Source organism: Equus przewalskii, chromosome 27 (assembly GCF_037783145.1).
Source record: "Equus przewalskii isolate Varuska chromosome 27, EquPr2, whole genome shotgun sequence".
Lineage (NCBI taxonomy): Eukaryota > Metazoa > Chordata > Mammalia > Perissodactyla > Equidae > Equus > Equus przewalskii.
In genome coordinates, this window is record NC_091857.1 from 7,931,821 (window position 1) to 7,955,948 (window position 24,128).

Sequence of the window (24,128 nt, forward strand, 5' to 3'; positions counted from 1 at the left end):
GAAACAATAGAAAAAATAAACAAATGGGACTGCATCAAACTAAAAAGCTTCAGCACAGCAAAGGAAACCATCAACAAAATGAAAAGACAACCTAACAACTGGGAGTAGGAACTTTCAAACCATATATCTGGTAAGGGGTTAATATCCAAAATATATAAGTAACTCTTACATCTCAACAACAAAACAACTAACAACCCAATTATAAAATTGGAAAATGATCTGAACAGACATATTTCCAAAGAAGATATACAAACGCCAACAGGCACATGAAAAGATGTTCAACATCACTAATTATTAAAGAAGTGCAAATCAAAACTACAATGAGATTTCACCTCACATCCATGGGAATGGTTATAATTAGCAAGACAAGAAATACCAAGTGTTGGAGAAGATGTGGAGAAAAGGGAACTCTCATACACTGTTGCTGGGAATGCAAACTGGTGCAGCCACCATGGAAAACAGTATGGAGATTCCTCAAAAAGTTAAGAATAGCACTACCATATGATCCAGCTATTCTACTGCTGGGTATTTACCCAAAGAACATGAAAATAGGAATGCTTAAAGATATATGCACCCCTGTGTTCATTGCAGCATTATTCACCATAGTCAAGACTTGGAAGCAATCCAGGTGCCCGTTAAGGAAAGAATGGATAAAGAAGATGTGGTATATATATGCAGTGGAATACTACTCAGTCATAAGAAATAATGAAATCTTGCTATTTGCAGCAACATGTATGGACCTTGAAGGTGTTATGCTAAGCAAAATAAGTCAGATGGAGAAAGTCAAATACCATATGATCTCATTTATAAATAGAAGATAAAAACAACAACAAACAAACATACAGATACAGAGAAGAGATGGGTAGTTACCATAGGGGAAGGAGGGAGAAGTGAGGATGAAAGGGGTGACTAGGCACATGTGTATGGTGATGGACAGTAATTAGTCTTTGGATGGTGATCATGATGTAATTATCACAGAAATCGGAATATTAATGATGTACACCTGAAATTTATATAATGTTATAAGCCAATTTTACCTCAATAAAAAAAATAAGATTACTGTCATTAAAATGGTGAAGTGAATTTTTCCCTTTATCTCCCCCCCTTCAACAGTTTAGTTCTCCAACTACAACTAAATGGACATTCATTGATCAACAGAGGATACCCAACAGGACTCCTGAGAGACCCAAATAGCTATACATCTGAAGGTGGGTGGGCTACTCCTGGTGAGGTGGGGGAGATAGATGAGCACTCTCTGTTTCCCTGGTAGCCTTGTGCATGTGTTCAACTGCTCTCCTGGCTGGAGTGCCCATAGTACCGCTGCCACCACCGGGTGGGAGTGAACCTCAGCACAACTGTGGAAACAGATGACAGCAGCCCTGAGGCCCTGCATAATCACTTTCCTGTCCAGTGGGAGAGTCCATGGTGCTGCTGCAGTCCACAGGGAGTGGTCTAAGCTCAGACACAGTAGAGAGGGCATGCCCACCAATCTCAATGGCCAGAGCAACCTAGGAAGAGGCAGTGGCAGATCTGTGTGCCCGGACAAACAACTTCCCAGCTGCCAAGAATGTCCATAGTATCACTGCAGCCCCAAAGGTGGGAGCATGCCACAGCAGGACTGTGGGAGCAGGCAGTAGAAGCCCTGAGGCCCCACAAGATCAGCTTCCCACTCAGTGGGACAGCCCACAGTGCTGCTGCAGTCCCAAGGATTGGCCCAGGCTTGGAGAGGCACAGCTTTCAGTAATTATGGTGGGCTCAAAATACACAGCTCCTGCCCCCGCCATGTGGCAGCAGATGGAATCTGTGACAGGACACTATCACTATGCACAGGCACAAATACATCCCATCAAATAACATGAAGAGGTATAGTGATACTCTATACCAGAAGGAAAAAGATGAAAACCCAGAAACAATCCTGAAAACATTGAAATTTATAATCTAAGTGACAGAGAATCCAAAATAACATTCATAAAAAAACCTCAATGAGTTACAAGAAAGCTCAGAAAGACAATTCAATGAAATCAGGAATAAAATTAATGAACAAAGTGAATCTTCACATAAGAGATTGAAACTATAAAGAAAAAACAATCAGAAATGTTGGAGATGAAAAACGCAATGAAACAGATAAAGAAAAATCTGGAGTCCTTAAATAACAGAGCTGACATGATGGAGGGCAGAATTAGCAATTTAGATTACATAAATATAAAAATGCTTCACATGAAGGGAGAAAGAACTAAGATTAAAAAAGAAATGAAGAAATTCTCCAAGAAATATTCGACTTAATTAGGAAAAGGAACATAAGGATCATGGGTATTCCAGAATGAGAAGACAGGGAGAAAGGAGCAGAGAGCTTGTTCAAAGAAATAATAGCTGAGAACTTCCCAAACCTGGGAAAGGAGCTGGAATTACAAGTAAAGGAAGTTAATAGAATTCCTAATTACATCAACATAAAAAGGCTTTCTCCAAGGTATATATTAGTAACACTGGCAAAAATCAATGACAAAGAAAAAATACTAAGGGCAGCAAGTCAGAAGAAAATAACCTACCAAGGAACCCCTATCAGGCTTTCATCAGATTTCTCAGCATAAACTTTACAGGCTAGGAGAGAGTGGAATGTTATATTTGAAATCCTGAAAGACAAAAACCTTCCACCACGAATACCCTAGCCAGCAAAAATATCCTTCAGATGTGATGGAGAAATAAAAACTTTCCCAAATAAATAAAAGATGAGGGATTTCATTGCCACAAGACCCTCCCCCCTACATGAAATCAAGAAGGCCTTCATATCTGAAAATAAGAAGGAGTTTACAAAGCTTGGAGGAAGGAGACAAATAGGCAGACAAAAATCAGAAAACTTCAAATCTCTATCAGAATAGATTAGCAAACAATTAATTATAACGTTAAAGATAAAGGGAAGGAAAACATCAAGAATAAATATAATCACTTCATTTTAACCACAAACTCACAACACAGAATGGAATAAGTTGTGACATGAACAACTTAAATGGGGAAGAGGAAAGGGATACAACCTGCTTAGACTAGGGAAATAAGATGCTATCAGAAAAGGGACTACCTCAGTTGTGAGATCTTTTATAGAAACCTCAGGGTAACCACTAAACAAAAAATGAGAACAGAGACACAAATGATAAATAAAGAGAAAACTATCATAGAGAGTCACCACACTGAATTGGCAGTCTGAAACACCCAGGACAAGAAAAAAGGGAAATACTGACCAACAAGAAAATGAGTGATAAAATGACAGCATTAAGATCTCATATATCAATAATCACCCTAAATGTAAATGAATTGAATTCTTCAATCAAAAGATAAAGAGTGGCTGGATAGATTAAAAAACAAGACCCAACAATATGCTGCCTCCATGAAACACATCTCAGCTCTGAAGACAAACAAGCTTAGAGTGAAGTGATGGAAGATGATACTCCAAGACAATGGCAAACAAAAGAAAGCAAGCATTGCCATACTTATATCAGATGAAGTAGACTTCAAGACTAAAAAGGCAATGAGAGACAAAGAGCGATAGTAAATAATGATTAAAGGGACACTTCACCAAGAGGATGTAATACTTGTAAATATATATGCCCCTAACACAGGAGCACCAAAGTACATAAAGTAACTATTAACTGACCTAAAGGAGATACTAACAGCAACACAAAAATAGTAGGGGACCTTAACAACCCACTTACATTAATAGATAGATCTTCCAGGCAGAAAGTCAACAAGGAAATAGTGGAACTAAACAAAAAACTAGACGAGATGGACTTGATGGATATATATAGAACTCTCCATCCCAAAACAGCAGAATACACGTTCTTTTCGAGTGCACATGGAACATTCTCAAAGATAGACCATATGTTGGAAAACAAGGCAAGCCTCAATAAATTTAAGAAGGCTGAAATCATATGAAACATCTTTTCTGACCATAATGCTATGAAACTAGAAATCAACTACAAGAACAAAGCTGGGAAAGTGACAAATATCTGGAGACTAAAAAACATGCAACTGAACAACCAATGGATCATTGAAGAAATTAAAGGAGAAATCAAAAACTATGTAGAAACAAATGAAAATGAAATTATACCCTACCAAGTCACATGTGATGCAGCAATGCTGGTCCTAAGAGGACAATTCATACCAATACAGGCCCAGCTTAACAAAGAAGAAAAATCTCAAGCAAGAAATCTTAAACTATGCCTAACAGACCTAGAAAAAGGGAACAAAAAAACCCCCCAGAGTCAGCAGAAGGAGGGAAATAATAAAAATTAAAGCAGAAATAAATGAAATTGAAACAAACAAAAAAAAACAGTAGAAAGGATCAATGAAACTAAGAGATGGTTGTTTGAGAAGATAAACAAAATTGACAAGCCCTTAGCCAGACTCACTAAGAAAAGAAGAGAGAAGGTTCAAAGAAATAAAATTAGAAATGAAAGAGGCTAACAGATAACACAGAAACACAAAGGATTATAAAAATACTAAGAAAGACTATATTCCAACAAATTGGACAATCTAGAAGAAATGGATAAATTCATAGACTCACACAACTTGCCAAAACTGAATGAAGAAGAAATCGATACTCTGAATAGACCAACCACAAGTAAAGTGACTGAAACAGTAATCAAAAACCTCCCAAAAAATAAAAGTGCCAGACCAGATGGCTTCTCTGGAAAATTCTACCAAACATTCAAAGAAGATTTAACACCGATCCTTCTCAAACTATCCTGAAAAATTGAAGAAGATGGAATGCTTCCTAACACATTTTATGAGGTCAACATTACCCTGATCCCAAAGCCAGACAAGGACAACACAAAGAAGGAGAATTACAAGCCAATTTCACTGATGAGCATAGATGCAAAAATCCTCAACAAACTATTGGCAAACCAAATACAGCCATACATTAAAAGGATGATACACCATGATCAAACGGTATTTACACCAGGGACACAGGGATGGTTCAACATCCACAAATCAATCAATATGATATACAACATTAACAAAATGAAGAATAAAAGCCACATGATTATCTCAATGGATGCAGAAAAAGCATCTGACAAGATCCAAAATCCATTTATGAGAAAAATTCTCAATATAGAATGGGGATGGAAGGAAGGTAGCTCAACGTAATAAAGGTTGTATATGACAAACCCACAGTAAATATCACACTCAATGGAGAAAAAGTGAAAGCTATCCCTCTGAGAACAGGAACCAGACAAGGATGCCCACTCTCACCACTCTTATTTAACATAGTATTGGAAGTCTTAGCCAGAGCAATCAGGCAAGAAAAAGAAATAAAAGGGATCCAAATCAGCAAGGAAGAAATGAAACTTTGCTCTTTGCAGATGCCATGACTTTAACAATACAACAACCTAAAAGTTTTTATAATAGTATAGTTTCTATAATAATACAGAATCTACCAGAAAACTATTAGAAATAATCAACTACAGCAAAGTTGCAGGATACAAAACTCAACTTACAAAAAATCAGTTACATTTCTATACTCTAATAACAAACTAACAGAGAACTCAAGAATACAATCCCTTTTATGATCACAACAAAAAGAATAAAATATCTAGGAATAAATTTATCCAAGGAGATGAAAGACCTATACAATGAAAACTATAAGACATTATTGAAAGAAATTGATGATGACATAGAGAAATGGAAAGATATTCCATACACATGGATTGCAATACCAAGCACAGTTAAAATGTCCATACTACCAAAAGCAATCTACAGATTGAATGCAGTCCCAATCAGAATTCCAATGACATTCTTTATAGAAATAGAAAAAAGAATCCTAAAATTCATATGGGGCAATAAAAGACTCTGAATAGCTAGAGCAATCCAGAGAAAAAAGAAACAAAGCTGAGGCATCACAATCCTCGAATTCAAAATATACTACAAAGCTATAGTAATCAAAACAGCATGGTATTATTGCAAAAATAGACACACAGATCAATGGAACACAACTGAAAGCCCAGAAATAAACCTACAAGTCTGCTGACAGCTAATCTTCGATGAAGGAGCTAAGAACATACAATGGAGAAAGGAAAGTCTCTTTAGTAAATGGTATTGGGAAAACTGAATAGCCACATGCAAAAGAATGAAAGTAGACCATTATCTTTCACCATACACAAAAACTAACTCAAAATGAATTGCAGACTTGAAAGTAAGACCTGAAACCCTAAAACTCCTAGAAGAAAACATAGGCAGTACATTCTTTGACGTTGGTCTTTGAAGGATCTTTTCGAATACCATGTCTACTGGGGCCAGGGAAACAAAAAGATAAACAAATGGGTCTTCAACAGACTAAAGAGCTTCTGCAAAGCAAAGGAAACCAGGAACAAAACAAAAAGACAACCCACCAACTGGGAGAAAATATTTGCAAATCGTGTATCCAAGAAGAGGTTAATCTCCAAAATATATAAAGAACTCATACAACTCAACAACAAGAAAACAAGTAACTCTATTAAAAATAGGGCAGAGGATCTAAACAGACATTTTTCCAAAGATATACAGATGGCCAACGTGCACATGAAAAGATTTCAACATCACTATTCATCAGGAAAATGCAAATCAAAACTGCAATGAGATATCACCTTATACCTGCCAGAATGGCTATAATTACCAAGACAAAAAATAGCAAATGTTGGAGAAGATGTGGAGAAAAGGTAATCGTCATACACTGCTGGTGGGAATGCAAACTGGTGCAGCCATTATGGAAAACAGTATAGTGATTTCTAAAAAAAATTAAAAATAGAAATACCATGCAATGCAGCCATTCCACTACTGGGTATTTATCCAAAGAATTTGAAAACAACAATTCAAACAGACCTATGCACCCCTGCGTTCACTGAAGCATCATTCACAATAGCCAAGATGTGGAAACAACCCAAGTGCCCATTGACTGATGAATGGATAAAGAAGATGTGGTATATATATACATGGAATACTACTCAGCCATAAGAAAAGACAAAATTGTCCCATTTGCAACTAAATGTATGGACCTTCAGGGTATTATGTTAAGTGAAATAAACCAGACTGAGAAAGGCAAACACCCTACGATTTCACTAATATGTGGAAGATAAACAAATACTTGGACAAAGAAAACAGATTAGTGGTTACCAGAGGGGAAGGGGGTTGAGAGGTGGGCATAAGGGGTAAAGGGGCACAGATATATGGTGACTGACAAGTAATAATGTAGACTGAAATTTCACGATCTTATAAACTATTGTGACTTCAATAAAAAATAAAAGAACATTCAAGTTTACTCTTTAATAAGAAGCCAAACTATATATGTTATATGCTTTAAATAATTATCCCAGAGAGCACAAAATGCCCCTGATAATCAGAATGAGTTTTTTCATGAACTTGGGACCTAAATTTGGCTCTTTTCACCATTCTAAATGTTTTCAGTTAAGACTTGTTGACCTAAAACATCTTTCACTCTCTCAGATTGCCTCATTTTTGCTTAATACTAACTCAGATATTGTCTCATTGGAAAAAACTTAGTCTTGCCCAGCTATGATAAACAAAAGATTCAGAGATGAAGCAATTGGTTTTGAACATCACAATATTATACGTTATTTTTAATAAAAAGAAAAGAAGAAAGAAAGAAGGAAAAAAATTACCGTATAACAAACTTTGTAGGGCTGTAACAACGTCAACATCATGCTAAAAAAGCAACATTTTCTGCTTTTACTTCAATTTTCAAAATGTGTTATCCTTAACTATTTCATTTTTTATTGTGATTGCTTCAAATAAAATTGACATTTCCCTTAAAATTTATGTTTATTGTACTATTCTGAAAAATCTCTTGAACTTTAAAGATGACCTCAGATTTCTGGAATATATGCTTGGTTTCCAATGTAAAAATGCAGTTAAAATTTTGAACTATTTAATAACAAATATGATGTGATATGGCAGAACTGTGTTGTATTTTCAGCATAAAAATACCAAATATACTTGCATACAGAGAAATTCTAAGAGATGTGATTGGACTGAAACAAAATCTTTAGCACAAAAGTATTAAATTTTTTAAAAAATCACTAGTCTGGTAGAGATTTTCTCAGCAATAAAATCCATAGTATTTTTCCCTAAGTTTTATTGGTTTTTAATGAGAATGATTATTAATATTAGCTTCAGGAAATGTCCTATTTGAGAAATGTAGAAAGAATATAGTAAGGTATACAGGAAGAGAAACATAATGAATATTGTGCCTACAAATCATAGCTGACAAAAAAGTTTAACATCATTATCTGCAGGAGAGAGCAACAATTAGAAAATCTGTGCTTTAATTCTGAAAGTGAACTGCTTATTTAAGAGGTTATTCCTTAATTATTGGCCATTATGGTGCGCAATAAAAGAAACTGAAATGCTTCTAAATATGTTAGAGTCTCACGTGTTGCAGTTCACAGGTGGAGCTAGAGATCAGCCATCTCTTTAACACACCATGCTCATGATTAAGGCATATGGCTTTGTTTAAATAAAATTATATTGTGGAATTAAATTTAAACAGAAAGATAATTGATTCATTTACTAATTGGTCCTCCCTATTTCTGGCACAGGACCATTGGCCTTTAGGCATAGCTTATACATTTATCAAACGAGATCTGAATTACCAACATTAGGCTCTAGAGAAATTGGCACCAGCCCTAGCTATCTTATATGATGGAACTAAAAACAGGATTTATAAGTGAGGCCTAAATATTCGAACATGTAAAAATTAAAAACAAAACACAATGATCACTCTCCTATAACAAATATAACAGCATCAACATGAAGTACAGAGAACAAAGTGTTAGCATAATTGGTCAAAACTCTTGAATCTAAAGTGAAGTCTTGAAGTGTAACACAGACGGCAACATTGAAAAGAAACCAACCTAAAATCACAACTTCAGAAAAATAATGAAAATTTAAATTAACTATGATTTTCAAAGTAAGTCATGAATTCAAAAAAAAAAGACTAAACTTCCAAGCAGCTTTAATTCACAATAGCCAAACATTGGAAACAACCCAAATATCCATCAATTTGTGAATGGATAAACAAATTGTGGTAAACTTTCATGATGGAATACTTTTCAGCAATAAAAAGAAACACACCACAGATAAATATCCAAACATTAAGCAAAGTGAAAGAAGCCAGATACGAAGAATTATATACTGTATAATTCCAATTACATGAAATTACAGAAAAGAAAAAACTATAGATCCAACATCAGTGGCTGTCAGAGGAGAGAGATTAGGAGAGATGATTGAGTGCTAAGGGGTATGAGTTAAATTTTTGAGATAGTAGAAATATTCTATATATGGTATATGGGTATATGTATTTTTCAAAACTCATCAAGTTGGAAACTTAAAACTGAGTATTTATGAGAGTGGGCCAGCAACATTTTCCTATCTAGCTCACTAATTGAAACATTTCTTTATAAAGTACAAATATCAATAATTTCCTTTCTTTTAGACCATTTCTGAATAAGATATCAAATCAATAATTTGCAATCTATTCTCTTGCTAAGGGATTGGCTATTCAGAGAGTTAAAAACTAGAGGGCAAATCAACTGTCATGGCAGTGGACATTACCATTCATGTAAGCATGATTTGACTTTCATCTTTTAGCTACTATCTGAGATTCTGAAAGTCTCGGTAAGGAAATCTATCACGTTTTTGTAAGTGTTCAATTAAAGATGCAGCTCTTACCTTAGGGTCAGTAATACTCAGCCTATCAGACTCCTGAGGTCAGTGACTGGGGAACAGGAAAAAAGATGGAGGGTTTGTATCCTAATCAACCCTCCCCTCCTGTCCCTGTGTTCTCCTATAGATGAATAGGACTGCTGAAGCACTTCCTCTAGTTCAATGCAAACCTTACTATCAAAAATAAACTAAAAATCCTTATCTTGGCAATTCAATCCCCAGTTTGCCTTTCCAGTTGCATTTTCTTTAGTTATTATGCTCCATTTCCAAAACAGTTCTTGTACTGCTCCACTTTCTAACTTGCATGTTTTTCCCCCAAGTTTTTATCTCCACTTAAACTGTCCCCATTTCCCCAGCTCTAACTCCAAAAGTCCCATCTACTGTTTGAGGCTTACGTCAAACACATATGTTGCATAACGTCTGCCATCACCTTCTCTTCCCATGGCCACTGCAATGTGACAACTAAGCTCCCATCCACTAAATTTCCAATGGGTTTATTTCCTGTCTTCTGGCACCCATGTGACTTATCATATATACTGATTATTTATTAGATCCTTCTCACAAAATCCAATAAATATAATATCATAAACGTAGCAGACCAGCATGATGATGTAAGAAATAGCAGAGTAAACAAAGCCCTGTGGATTAAACCTGGAAAGTTGACATGGTTCTGAAATTAGAAAGTGTAGGGGTAGTGCTTTCCCTGCCAGTGAAATTAAACCACTGCTGGTGGTCTTTAGCATCAGGTATAGAGAATAAAGCTTTCACCAATTCTTAGTTGCATAGCAGTTACCAGTTACTCTATTGATTTGCTCCAGTAAAGAAACTACATCTAGAACAGCTACTGAAATTAGAATTGTTAGTGCTTGTCTTTATGATAATCCACTGTCCTTTTCCAAAATCCATTTGACTTCTGTGCAAGCCAAACAGGCAAGTTACAAGGGATGCACATTTCAAGTCTTTGATGGAGGCACAAATGCATGCAATCTAACTTGGGATGTGGTGTTTATTTTTGTTTGGTATTTTGGTAGGGAAAGGAAGCTCTAGGGGCTAGGAGAATTTTTTGCACTCATCCTACTCTCCTACTATAATAGTCCTCATGATGTTTTCTGGAATAAATGTAGTTATTTTACCAGCATTTGGCAACTGACTGAGGTTTAATATTGGTATTCGGCCTTTTTCACAGCAGAGCACAGAAGTAATACCAGGTGTGGTGTTTTTCATTCACTCTTATTTTGCATGTGTTTACCCTGTGATTTACTCAAGTATTAATATCCTAGACCATTCCCTTTTCCATAAAACTTTCAAAACCTATGCCTTAAACACATCACAATACAATAGAATTTCTCTTTCATTAGATGTGGAGTTGTATGGCTACATTAGTCCTGACTTACCTTGTGCACATATTTTTTGTTTGGTTTGGTATGGTTGGTTTTACTTTCCTCAAAAGTTAGCACAGCAACCTAGCACATATAACAATGATAATAATAAACTAAAATTTTCAATTGGTTGCTATGAAAGAGGTGCTCTGCTAAGCTCTTTATATTCATTGTTATGTCATTTTTTCTTCAATATGATGCTAGTACTAATAGTAGCTGATGCTTATATGTTTCTATGTGCCAAGTTCTCTTACACATATTAACTTATTTAATTCTAATAACAAGGCTTTGAAGTACATATACACTATTATTATCACTAGTCATATCACTATTAAGAAGTAATATATAATAAATACCTGATAGAGAGTTCAAGTGACTTGCCCAAAGTGGCTCAACTCCCAGCTGGTTGAGTTGAGATTTAAACTGATGGAGTCTGGATAGGAGGGCAATATTCAAAACCAACACATTATGCTGACTCTCAATTCTACATCTAGCATTTTTTATGTATTCCTGTTCTTCTAATTATATGACCATTAATTTATTTGTCATGAAATTTCTTATACAACAGTTGAACTAAAGATGTTCTCTACTCCAACTGATAATAAATTCCTTGAGAAAGTGGCATATGATGTTTATTTTTATATTCTCGCAATTAACACAATGCCATATTCATATTTAAGCTACTCAGTAATTATGTTTTTTAAACTGATTAGCCAACTGTGCTCACATTGGAGAAATACTGCAAGGTAGGAGCTGGTGTTGGGATGGGTGTTCTTGATATAAAAGATTGCATCATGGGAGCAATCAGCCCTGAAAGTTACCAGGTGTTCTTTAAGATGGATCAGTAAATCCCAACTTCCCAACAGGAGACTCCCAGAGAGTATTATAGTTTAGTGGTTGAGACAATGTAATAGTGTCAATACATGAACTAGAAAACAACCATCTCATTATTTTTGCTGTTATAACCGAATTAGACTACTTGGGAATTCAATAAAGTGTTTGATCATTAATGATAACTTCTGAAAAAGAAAAAATCTATCATGTCTGCCTATCCTAAAGTACCTATATAATAAGGAAGCAATAAATGAATGAATATAGGTATGATAGAGGATTTGAATAAAAGGCTCAAAATGCAAGATTTTAAATGTATTTAAATATGAACGTTTCATAGCATGTTTAACCCAAACTTTCAAGTGTGTAAACATTTTTCCATAATATCAGAGTTAAAATTGTTATTTCCAATGGGATCCATTATTATGGATCACTTCGCCTTAGCATATACACTTATTGTCAGAAATACTATCTGCAAAAGCTTGATTACAATCATCACTTACTCCAAGGAACTAAATTAAAGAACGACTGCAGTGCACCAAAGATCTTTTATCAATATGACCTGCCAAGGCTAATATGAGGATGGAAAATATAAGTGCTTAAACATTAACATTGCATCCATCTAAATGAGGTCTTGTGTAATAATCATTCTTAACTTATAAACTGTACTGCTTTTCAAAGCTCCAACTACATAATATATTCCTAGCATTGACATTAGCAATTTACAAGAGATCCAGAGGAACTAGACAGACTTCTATTTTAAGGTGGATTGAAAAGTATATTAGAAGTGTGTGCTGAATGAACCTCCCACGTGCAGAATCTTTTTTTTTTTTTGAATACCACCTCAAAACAGAAATAATGCTTTTTGTGCTTTGAAGCACAGAAATTTAACTCACAGCTTCTCTAGACACTAATAGGTTGGCATAGCCAATAGGATCGTTTGATCAAAATGAAGCAAGGGCTATATTTTGGGCTCAGCCACCGGCTGAAGAATGAATTAGACAAAATCCTGAAGGTATAAGAGCTTTCTTTTCTCTGACTGCAGGTACAATTAGCAAGGCATGCTGAGAACCTTGGGTGAAAGGAACAAACAGGTGTTATTACTCTTATTTCCTGCGTCAGTGCATTTACTAGTATAGTAAAATGGAAGGACATTGATTCAGAAATCAGTAAACCTGTGTCCTAGTTCTGGCTTACATCTGAACTTGCCCTGATAGCAATCTCTCTGAGCATCAGTTTTTTAATACACGAAATAAATTTATTATTCCCTGCTCTGTCTTATAATTATCTCTGTTAGAATAAAAAAATCAGTAGTTCAGATTAAATCTTGCTTAATTATAGAATTTTTACCTCACATTAAAATTGTAATAATAATTTTTATATTATGTACATAGATAGACAAACATACACATATATATTTTGGTGTGTATGCATGTGTATACATATACATATGTATGTGTGTATATATACATACTTATTTGTATACACATATATATCTGTGTGTTTTATGAAGAGATTTATAAACTGTCAAGTGTTGCATATTTATTTCATTTACTCTACAAATATTCATTGGATGCCTTATATAAGTCTGATCTGTCTTAGTCTTTAGCTACAGAGAGAATAAAGACACTGGCTTTAGGAGGTGCTAGTCTAGTTAAGGCAGAACATTTAAACAGATAAATAATAAAGACCAAAACATTTCAAGGTCTATGACAGAATTATGTACAGGCTAAAAGAAGCCACAAGAGAAAGAACTAAATTCATCATTTGATAGGTCGAAGCTGGACACTATCCAAGACATTTGTTAACCACGGTTATGAATAGGACCTATAATGAGACTATCTTATCTCTACAGCAAATGCACAAAATAGATGTTAGAAACCTGAGGCTCCAGTTTTTTATAACTCACATATAATGATTGTCCACTCTCCCTTGTTGTTTCTTCTCTGAACCTAGGAACTACTTTCATGTTAATTACTTGTAGTGTATGTTTGTTTATATATTTATTTTTCCCCACTAGCTAGTAAGTCCCCAGAATATACAGACTTTATTCATCCTCAGCACTCTGGCAGAATGTATGAATGAGTGAATGAATAATATTTATGACAGTAGAAATTCAAAGACACAACAGGAGCAATTAAGACAGGAGTCTTCATTACGTAATTTTTAACATAGTATTGATTGCCCAAGAGAAATCTCTTGTGCCTAAAATGTTTCCTAAACCTGAAAGAAAACTAAGCCTGCGTGTGCGTGTGGGAGGGATGTGTGTGTGTGTGTGTGTGTGTGCGCGTGTGTGTGTGTGTATACATACATATACGTCCATAAATGGTCAGGTTAATTTTAAGATGGTGAAGTGGAAAGAATATGGGCCTTCAAGCCAAGGCTGAGGCTGGAGTCCAAATGATAACACCTTGGGTGAGAGCTCTCGGAACTTTAGTTTCCCTTTGGGATTTAAAAAAACAAAACTGGAAATCACAGGCTTCTGTTGTTGTCTCTTTTACAAGGCGTAGCCACGGCAGTACAAGACTATTGAAATAGTCCACATTGTCATTGAGATCATTTATTTTTATTAATTTCTATAAATAATGGCCTTTATCACTATTTGTCTCCAATTGCTGGCCTTTGAACTTCTTCCCTTCCAGCAAAGGAAGCAGTAAATTTGATTAGAGTACTTGCATGTCCCCAATGAGTTCTTTGTAAATATAAACTTTACATTACAAAATGTGCATGACTGCCTATAAGAAAGCATGGTTGTCCAATGAAAACAAAGAGGGCCTAACTAGTATTAGTGATGTGTTCTCATGTACATATGCCGAGGGAAGCCAACCCTCAGAGGATTAAATAAGTTCAAATGTCTCCTTACCTCATGCACAAGTGCAATGATTTTTTTTTTGGTAAAATCATGTTTTTAAAAAAGTCTTTACTTATACATATACTAAAATTATACAGAATATCATTTAGGGGCCGGCCCCATGGCCAAGTGGTTAAGTTCAAATGCTCCACTTCGGTGGCCCAGGGTTTTGCTGGTTCAGATCCTGGGCGTGGACATGGCTCTGCTCAGTCAAGCTATGCTGAGGCGGCGTCCCACATGCCACAACTAGAAGGACCCACAACTAAAAATGCACAACTATGTACTGGGGTGGGCTTTGGGGAGAAGAAGATGAAAAAGGAAAATAAAAAAGAAAAGAAAATTGGCGATAGATGTTAGCTCAGGTACCAATCTTTAAAAAAAGTGAAAAAGAATGTCATTTAATTCCATTCAGATACCTAAAGATTTCCCTGATAACAGCATGTACTGTGGTCACGTCCTTTCAGAATTCCTCCAGCAATTAATGTCTATGTTGTTCATTGAGCTCTTTTATGAATGAGCCTTGGGTTTGCGGCCTATCTCTGTAAAGAGACTATAAATTGTTTGAGGGCAAATGCCACAAAATGTAACTCATATCTAGGATAGTGCTCAAAACCAAACATTTGTTGATAATGATGTTGAGTCACTTTGAAAAAAACCTTGTAAATTTTCCTCTCAAATTTTCTTCTAAACTAAATTTGCTTTAGTATCCCCAAAGCACTGTGCTATATATTCAGGACACAAAGAAACAGAATACATATTCCTTTCTCTAAAGAAATCATAATTTAGTTAGGAAGATTGAAAACTACATAAAAAAGCAGACTCAAGGTGACATATAGTTGTCAAATAAGGGCTTAGAAGGAAAATTAAACCTAAAAAGGAAAACCTGTATCAAAAAGATGTTTGTGGAACTTAAGAATGTGAGCTTTTTCTTAATTATAACTTAGAAATTTGCACATAGCATATTCTAGTTTCACTGAATCTTTAACTGAAAAAAGTGTTTTGCTACAAAATAGAATATTCCACTCATTCGTTTTAGAACAGAACGATAAAAGATAAATGATCTTAGAGATTGTAATTCAGCAACTATCTGATCTGATAAATTACTCTACCTACAGATACAATAATTAATCTTATTTTTGCAAATCTCATAGGTATAGAATTCTTAATATTTTTATTAAAAATATATAAGGTAATCAAATGTAATATTAATAACCGAAATCTAGTTATTTGATTATGACTTTCTGCCACTCTTAAAGTTCACATAATGTTAGTAAAAAGTGTACATGACTGTGAAATTTAAATTATGAAGCTCTAATCTTCTGAGTTACCGACAAGCTTAGCAATTTCACTATGTCCCAGATCCATATTTTAAACTCTATTATTTCATCAGAGTTGTAAACTGAAGGGCTCCCAGCAACGTAACAATGCCTAGTTAAAACAGTCCTGAAGATGCATGAGGAGATGAATGGGTCCAGGACTAACCTTAGGCAAACCGCAAGATCCAAAATGTCCACTGTTCTCTATCCTCTCCTGTCCTCCTATGTTCCTCTCTCGGGAAAATCCTCCCCTCCAGTGTAATTTGTATTAATTCCCTATCAGAGGCAGATACGACTGAGGAAGGAGCAGAAAATGAGTTTGACTAGAGCTATGGATACCAAATGGAGTGGTTTGGATTTATTCCATGATCCAGCTCATTTTTAACTGTAGTGTCTTGATATAATATTCTATCAGTAATTTGTTAATAAAAAGCAATGAATCAAAGTCACAAATTATTCTTTTAATAAAAGAGGCTTATGTCTCTACCATCCCTTTTAGTCCCTCACATTTCAGTAGGCTTTTCTGACTGAATAGGAAGAAAAAAGCAAGCAAATAGCTAATGAGACCGAAGCTAAGTGTGCCAAGCTGGTTTGTCCCTCATATGAATGCCATAGATCTTGTGTGTTAAGGCAGAAAAAGTGTTGACAAACACTCTTTTAGGAAATGGGAGACCAACAATTTATTTTGAATAAAGGGGAAATGTTAACAGATTTTCATTGAAAAATAATGTTGCTATAGTGGAGGGTCCAGGAGAGCAGAGCAACACTGAAGTCAGGGCAGTACGGGGAAAAGAAGGTATTGTCAAAATCCAGCTGAAAGATGAAAATCTGATCCAGACAGCGTGAACAGAAACTGACAGATTCCAAACTGATTCATCTATCAGCCATTTTTCTAAGCTCTAGATCAATTCTGAAAATAACTTCAAAAAGAGGAAAGTAATGCAAGTTTCATAAATAACTATGGGCACAGACTTTATTTACTAACTGAGGATTGCTCAGAACCTCTTTTTTGAAACTGTTCTTTGCAGCTCAAGGCTTCTGTCTTTTTACAACTATTGCAATAGTGTTTTCTTTTGTCCTAGGCTTTGCTCTCTAAAGCAGAGGATAGAAAACTCCGTTTTCTACTGTGGCAAGGCAGCTAATTAACAGAATCAAAGTGCTGTTGCCCAAATTGATCCCAATAAATGAAACCCATTCAAGTCACAAAAAAGTCGCTCTTTGACAGATCATGGCAGAGAAATTTCAGTTAACTTAAGAGTTCACAACCACAACAAAATGGCTGAACTAGTAAATATTTAGGTTTCCATGAATATATGTCTCTTTCTTATTAGAGTCTGTGTTAAACACTCAGACAAATGGAAAGTCTGAAAGCCTTTTTGAAGTGGGCCATCTAGTCAGCTTTCCACACAATGATTGTATATCTTCTACTTGGACAATTAGAATACGTCTGCCAGGTCTCCATTCTGATGAAAACAACTTACATGTGTCTAATATATAATTCTTGTTTCTAACAAATAAAGTAAATCTTAAAATAGTTAATATGTATATTCTATAATTTGTCCTTAAATGATTGGTATGACATTGGATAATTATTTGGTCCTCTAGGTACAATTACAAATGGACGAATTTGTGGCTTAATATCTTTCAAGATAAGGCTGAAGGCCTTGGTGAGTTTTTTATTCAACTACTCTCTCTTTGAGTTTCAAAATTGTATTTTAACTTTAAATGATAATAAGTTTGCATCTCATGGTGACTAATTTGATTACACAGCAAAATAGCAGATAATCTCAATTTCAATCAGTTGCTACTTAGCTGTCGTTTTTGTGTAAAAAAAAATGATTTTAGGCTGAAGGTTGCTATTTAGTAAACACAACTCATGGGGCAAACTGAAAACAAAACTCTAGTTTTGCATCTCACTTGATTTTTTCTTTTGTATTAGGAGTAGTTTTCACTGATACTGAATGAAACATTTGATCCTTTGGTCGGTTTTAGGTAATTGAAGTTTCTACAGTCAATTCACGTCACAAATGCAGTCTTGTTTCAGAAATCACACTGTTCAGTCTCCAACAATCAAACTCTGACCTTGATTTAGCATCCTCTCTTCTCCCTTCTTCAGCTAGTGCCTGGCAGTAGACCGGCCATTTCGGAGGTAGAGGGTACAGGGAATGGGTCTTTCTATCTTACTCACCTCACCCTGTACTCACCTGTTCCTGTAAATGCCAGTCCTAAATTAAAGGGAGTGGAGGCCAAAGAGGGGAAGGGATTCTCTTACTTGGACAGATACCGTCATCTGGCAGCATTGCCAGAACTTGACCTGGCAGATGGTCAAAGCTTTTGTGGACTTTTTGGAGGTTAGCCTCCTCTGGCTACAACACCTGTGACTTCTTGTTTGGTACATTTTTTTCAGATGCCTGCTTCACCCTCACCTCTAAACCCTCAGGTGTCTACTTTGTACACAGACTGGCAGTTGGAGTCCTATTGGCTATCCCGGAAGTCCTGCTGGACAGAACGTAAAATGGTTCCAGGATGGCTCCACTCTTGTTGTCTATACCTGGTCTACAGGAAAAGCTCAGGAACTTTTTGCCCTTCCACAAGTGAGAACGCAGTTATTTCATGAATGAAGTCTCTTCTTTCTCTCAACCCTCCACCTCAGTCATGACCTTGCCCTGACGAATGTCAGGGCATTTGTCAGATAGCAGATCAGAGTCCCCCACATTATGAGGACATATCCCCAGCTCTCCCACCGTTCCCAGTGAAGCCCCTCTTTCTAGGTTTCAGCTAGAAGAGGGATGACTCCCACTCCTCACCCCAGGGATGGGTGGTGGCACTTCGTGGCCAGTACCAGCTCTTGAAGGAAATCTCTGCACAAATATGCTCTCTTCTTACTCCACTTTCTTTCTCAATCCTTTTGTTATGGGTATTAGAGCCTTCTAACCAGTTAAAATTTTTTTGGTTGATTTCCATTTTGATCTGGCATCTCACTATAGAGTTTATATCTGTGGGATCACAGTGCCTCAGTTGAAACTTCCAATTTTCATATATGGTTACATTAATATTGGTCATTTTGATAATGAAACATGCCAGTTAAATTTCTAAGCAAAAACTGAATGTAAAAATCCTCTTCTTATTATACAGGCAAATTCTTTTCCTTCAAATTTTACATGCATTTTAAGTCCTTGTGCAAAGAAATGCTTGCACATTTAAAGCACACACACTGTAGTTTTATTCAGATTTAAGAAAGATATATCTTTTACTCTCTGCTTCCTCTTCCTCCATACAAACCAGGAATCAATATGCAGATGTTAGAGTTACAGACCCTCTTAGGATGACAGATCAATAAAGAACCCCATTGAAAAATGCTTGCCTGGAGGGGGAGAATATAAACTTTTTTCTTATCTCTATAAGGCTTTGCTCCCAGGACCAAGCACTTCTCGTTCAGTGTTAATAGTACTGAATTTCCGTGCTGCTTTTTCATGTCAAAGGCACTCTTCAAATATGTACTTAATTAAGCCTCTCTTTTAACAGAGGTGGCCCTCTTCTCATCGGCTCACCTCCCTTTCCTATCTCCTGTGTGGAGAGTTCTCTTTGAAGTCATGCAGGAGAGATGCGCAGGGATGAAGGAGATGAGAACAGAGCCAAGGGCACTTGTAATGAACTTTTGATGGAAAAGAAGTTTAGATTAATTCAGCTATTCTAGCTACCCTCTATTTAGGATTCTTATAAGAGGAAGTACTAAATTACAGAAAGATAATAAGTCAGATTTTATGTTAGCTCTGAAAGTCTTGCCCTCTAAATGCATTTGTGGACATCCTGTGGATTCCTGAGGATTTAGAACTCTGCAAATTTTCAGTTTTATAGGACTTATTTATTTTGTATTGTGCCTGGACACTTTATATTTATTTCTTATGATTGCCTTGAAGTTCACAGCTGGAACTTGACTTATTAAAAGGTATCTGTTTGTCTGAATGCTTCTCCTTGAATTGATTCTTGAAGGTAGTCCACGATGATTTGTAACTATGCATACCATCCATAACTGCACTTTTGGAAATAGATGTTGATCATTTGAGAAAGTGTTTTCTAACTGCTTACAATTTAGAGGCAATTTCAATAGTAAAATGGAATCTAATGTGACTATACAGTGGCTGCCAAATAATTCATTTTAATTTCTTATCTCCGATTATCTCAGTCATTTCCCAGAAAATTATTTTCTTAGATTGCTTATTTAAAGGTTTACAAAAAGATGCAGCAAATGTATACAACATAAATAACTTAATGGTCATAAGTTTCATAATTACAGTAACTTTTCTTCATTGTACTCTTGTTCAGGCATGCTGAATCTTCTTTGGGACATTAAATTTCATAGACTGGCTCATGTTGTATTATTGCAAATATCATTTTGATTTTTTCATGCATTGCAGACAAGATATAGAGGTAAGGTAAGAGCTGTATTGCATACTTGATTTTCAGTTTACCTGAACTTATTAAAAGAACTATTGAGAGTCATTTATTTTTTAATCCTTAAATTGTTTTCCAGGTCACAAATATTCTACTCAACAGTGAAATTGTCCTTACTAGTTTCTACAAGATACTGATTACTTTTCTTGTGATATTTTAATAGGTTTATGCTCAGAAGCACTAAGGTTCAGAGTTTGGGAAATTTATACAGAAAAACAGTTTAGGTATTTCCAGTATTTTTTCAACAATTCCTGATATGTATTAATGAAGAGACACCTCAGATTTTCTTCCTTTTGCTAAGTTACTTTCTATGTTACTTAATTATATTTTTGTCTATTAGATTACTCATCTAAACATCACACGTCTTCAACTTTTTATTAGTCAATCATTCCAACCCTTGTTCGTACACTCAGTTGAAAATAAAGTCACAACAATTAATGAGATTTTATTAGTCAAAGACAGTTACATCCTAATGATACCTGCCAAACCACACAAAATTATACTTAACAGCACCTGAAATTAGCATTAAAAATAATATAAATAAAATAAAATAATCTATTATGCTGAGCAAGATCCCTTGTTTGAATCTACTTTGGATGATAACCCTTTGCCAGGAATTATGAAATCTGCATACCTGATTCACATGACATCTAATACTACACCAAGTGAAGATAAAGGTCTCAATATTTTAATTTAGACTCTCCATAGAACTATCAATCCTTATTTTTCCATCACTAGTATGCTATTTATTATTCTATAATAAATTAGACAAATAGCATATACGTAGCATCCAAAGATGAATGTAAATTCCCCCAAGGATTTAGCACCTAGTGTCCTCTCTGCCTAGAACGCTCCCTGCCCAGCTCTCCCACACCCACCTGGGCCCCCATCTAAAGAACTCTCCTCCCCACTGAGTCACTCCCTGCTGTCATTTCCTTCATAGTATCCATTGAGATCTGAATAGCTTTATTTATTTATTTGTTTACTTATATGTTCATGTCTCTGCTGGTTGATACGTAAGCTCCAAGAGGGCAGCAACCTGGTCTCTTTCATTGATCATTGAATCTCTGGGTAACGGAATAGTGCCTAACTCACGGTAAACTCCTGGTAAATGCTGTTCATTCATTCCCCTAACACACATCTGTTGAATGAATGCGTACATTATTGAATGAACTGCATACCTGTCTATTTAAAGTCGGAGAAGAAATACCCCATGCATCAGCCCAAACAAAGTGGAATTGACAGCTAATGTTAGATTGTGCAGCCAGGGGTCATCTAGAGGCTCTAGGGTAAATGCAGCAGAGGTCCTGAAAGCTCCAAGGCCCTTTTTGGCTTTTATCTGTTAGTATCACTGATGGAGAGCAGCACTGTGTAAAGCGGGAACTCTCAGTATCCTACAAGATGGAATTTGTTTGTACACAGCACCTAATAATTGTTAAATATCCCGAATATTTTTACTTCAACCTGGTCTGAAATTCTATCTAATAGTCACTATGAGCTGGGATATTGTTTTTATACTGTTTAAGTAAACATATCACCTATAAGATGATACACCTATCAGAAGATAAAATTAGACATGCTGACTTTCATTTTCCAAAGAGAAGTGCCAGCATCTAAAGTAATGAACTATAGTTTGGTTTCATTCTGGACCAGGGTGAGTGAAAACCATTGGGTCCAACTGCATTAGTTAGAGTGAAGACTAAGCTGCTGTAATGAAGATGCTCCAAAATATAGAGACTTCAAAATGCACATTCAATTTTCTCTTATGTAATAGATCCAAGTAAGCAGTACAGGCAAGCAGGCGGCTCTGCTCCACAAGGTCATTCAGGACCCAAGTCCTTACATGGTGATTCTACCATCACTTAAGCTGCTGTTCTCCTCCTTATGGTCACAGTTTGATCCCACAAGTGACCACACTGCAGCTCATAGGACGGGGAAACTATAAAGAATTCACATGCCTAATATTTTAAGACTCATAGTTGAAAGTGTCACTTTCACTTTTGGTCACGTTCTATTTGTGAAAATGTAGCCATAGGACCATATCCAGCTGTAAGGGAGTCTAAGAAATATGCTTTCTAGCAGGGCAGCCACATTCCCAGCAACAAATCTACTATGAAAGAATGGGAAAAAATGTTTTTTTGGGCAGTTAGCTATTTCTACCATCAGTCAAAGAGAGCATGAGAATGGTAATCCACAAGGAAAATATTACATGGTTGCTGGGGGTATGATCACGAAAATAACAGCAACAATAATTAAGAATAAGTTTTCAGAAATATAATGCACTGTTGATGCCAATTTTACATTTAGCTTATATCAATATTGAAATGGTAACTTATGCAGTAGAAAACTACTAACAGCCTTTTTATAACTACATCAGAGAATCAAATTGAGAAACTCTGCCATAGTGTCATGTACAAAAGCATTTTTGTTTGTTCTATATAAAGGAGGAGCAAGGCAAGGCATGCTAGAGCAAAAAGTCAACTCCCACGTGTGAAGTGTGGTCCTTAATAAATACCATGTCATGAACTGTCATATTTTAAGTCTACTTCTAAATATAGCTTTCTGTTACTCTATGAATTCAGTGGCTCTCGATCTTTTAAAAAATGTAGCTGCCTAGAATCTTCTGATTTTCTGTGACCCTCTCTCTGTTCTCAGAAAAGTGAAATATAATAAAATTTTAAGTGAAATAAAATTCTTAGTGAATTTAATTTTGATTTGGTTATTTATCTTGATTTTATAACATTACTTGAATCCATTGGGAAGTACTGAATTATGGTTTATGTATTTCTTCCACAAATCTTTGCTAGCCCACCATCTGTAAGCACTGTTCTGGGCACAGAGGATGGAAAAATGAATAACAGGCATCCTGCATTTGGTGAAGTCATGGTCACAGTCTTTTTAATGGGGAAAGCAAGAGTTACTTGTACAAACACGCCAACTAAAGGAAAGAGAAATTCACCAAGAGAACTTAAGCTAACTTTATTTTTTTAATTAAGCAAATAATCTCTAGTAATCCCAAATATATTTTATTTAAAGATCCTAAAATTAGATTTCTTGTTATTGGCCATTTCTATTTTTTGCTACACAGGAATAAATTTAAAAACATATCTATATTGTTTCAGTTTGTATTATAAGTAGTAATTTTAAAACTGCATGCAGTATGCATGCTAGCTGTTATCAGCGTGCCAGCTCGAATACACTTATGTGGCAGATGGATGAGGCATAAAGCAGGGAGTCAAAGTACACTAAAAGTTTATGATTTCATTGTGAAAACCTTCATATTGGAAAATATAGTCATTCATAGCAGGGAAGTTCATTTTGAAGTTTAAAAAGTCACTCCTCTTATCTTCTTAACTTGAAAATAATTCTAGTGGCAATTAAACTCTTACCAAAAGAAATGCAAAATAAAGAAGAATCAGTTTGGAGGAGTTCTTTAGAGACCATCAGCTTTAATCTCTGAACTTTAGACAGCAGTCCATTTTATATACCTATAACATATTTTGGTGACTACTGTATCTTTAAATATTGAAGAGATATTTCCATAGACATCCATTCAAGATTTTTCTGGCTTAAAATCTTTCATATTCC

General features: G+C 35.6%; 1 long non-coding RNA gene across 2 annotated transcripts in view; it reads right to left on the reverse strand.

Annotated features, from left to right (window-relative positions):
• LOC103558773 (uncharacterized) overlaps nt 1-24,128 on the reverse strand; it is a 122,182-nt gene that overhangs the window by 47,229 nt on the left and 50,825 nt on the right. The window lies entirely within an intron of this gene.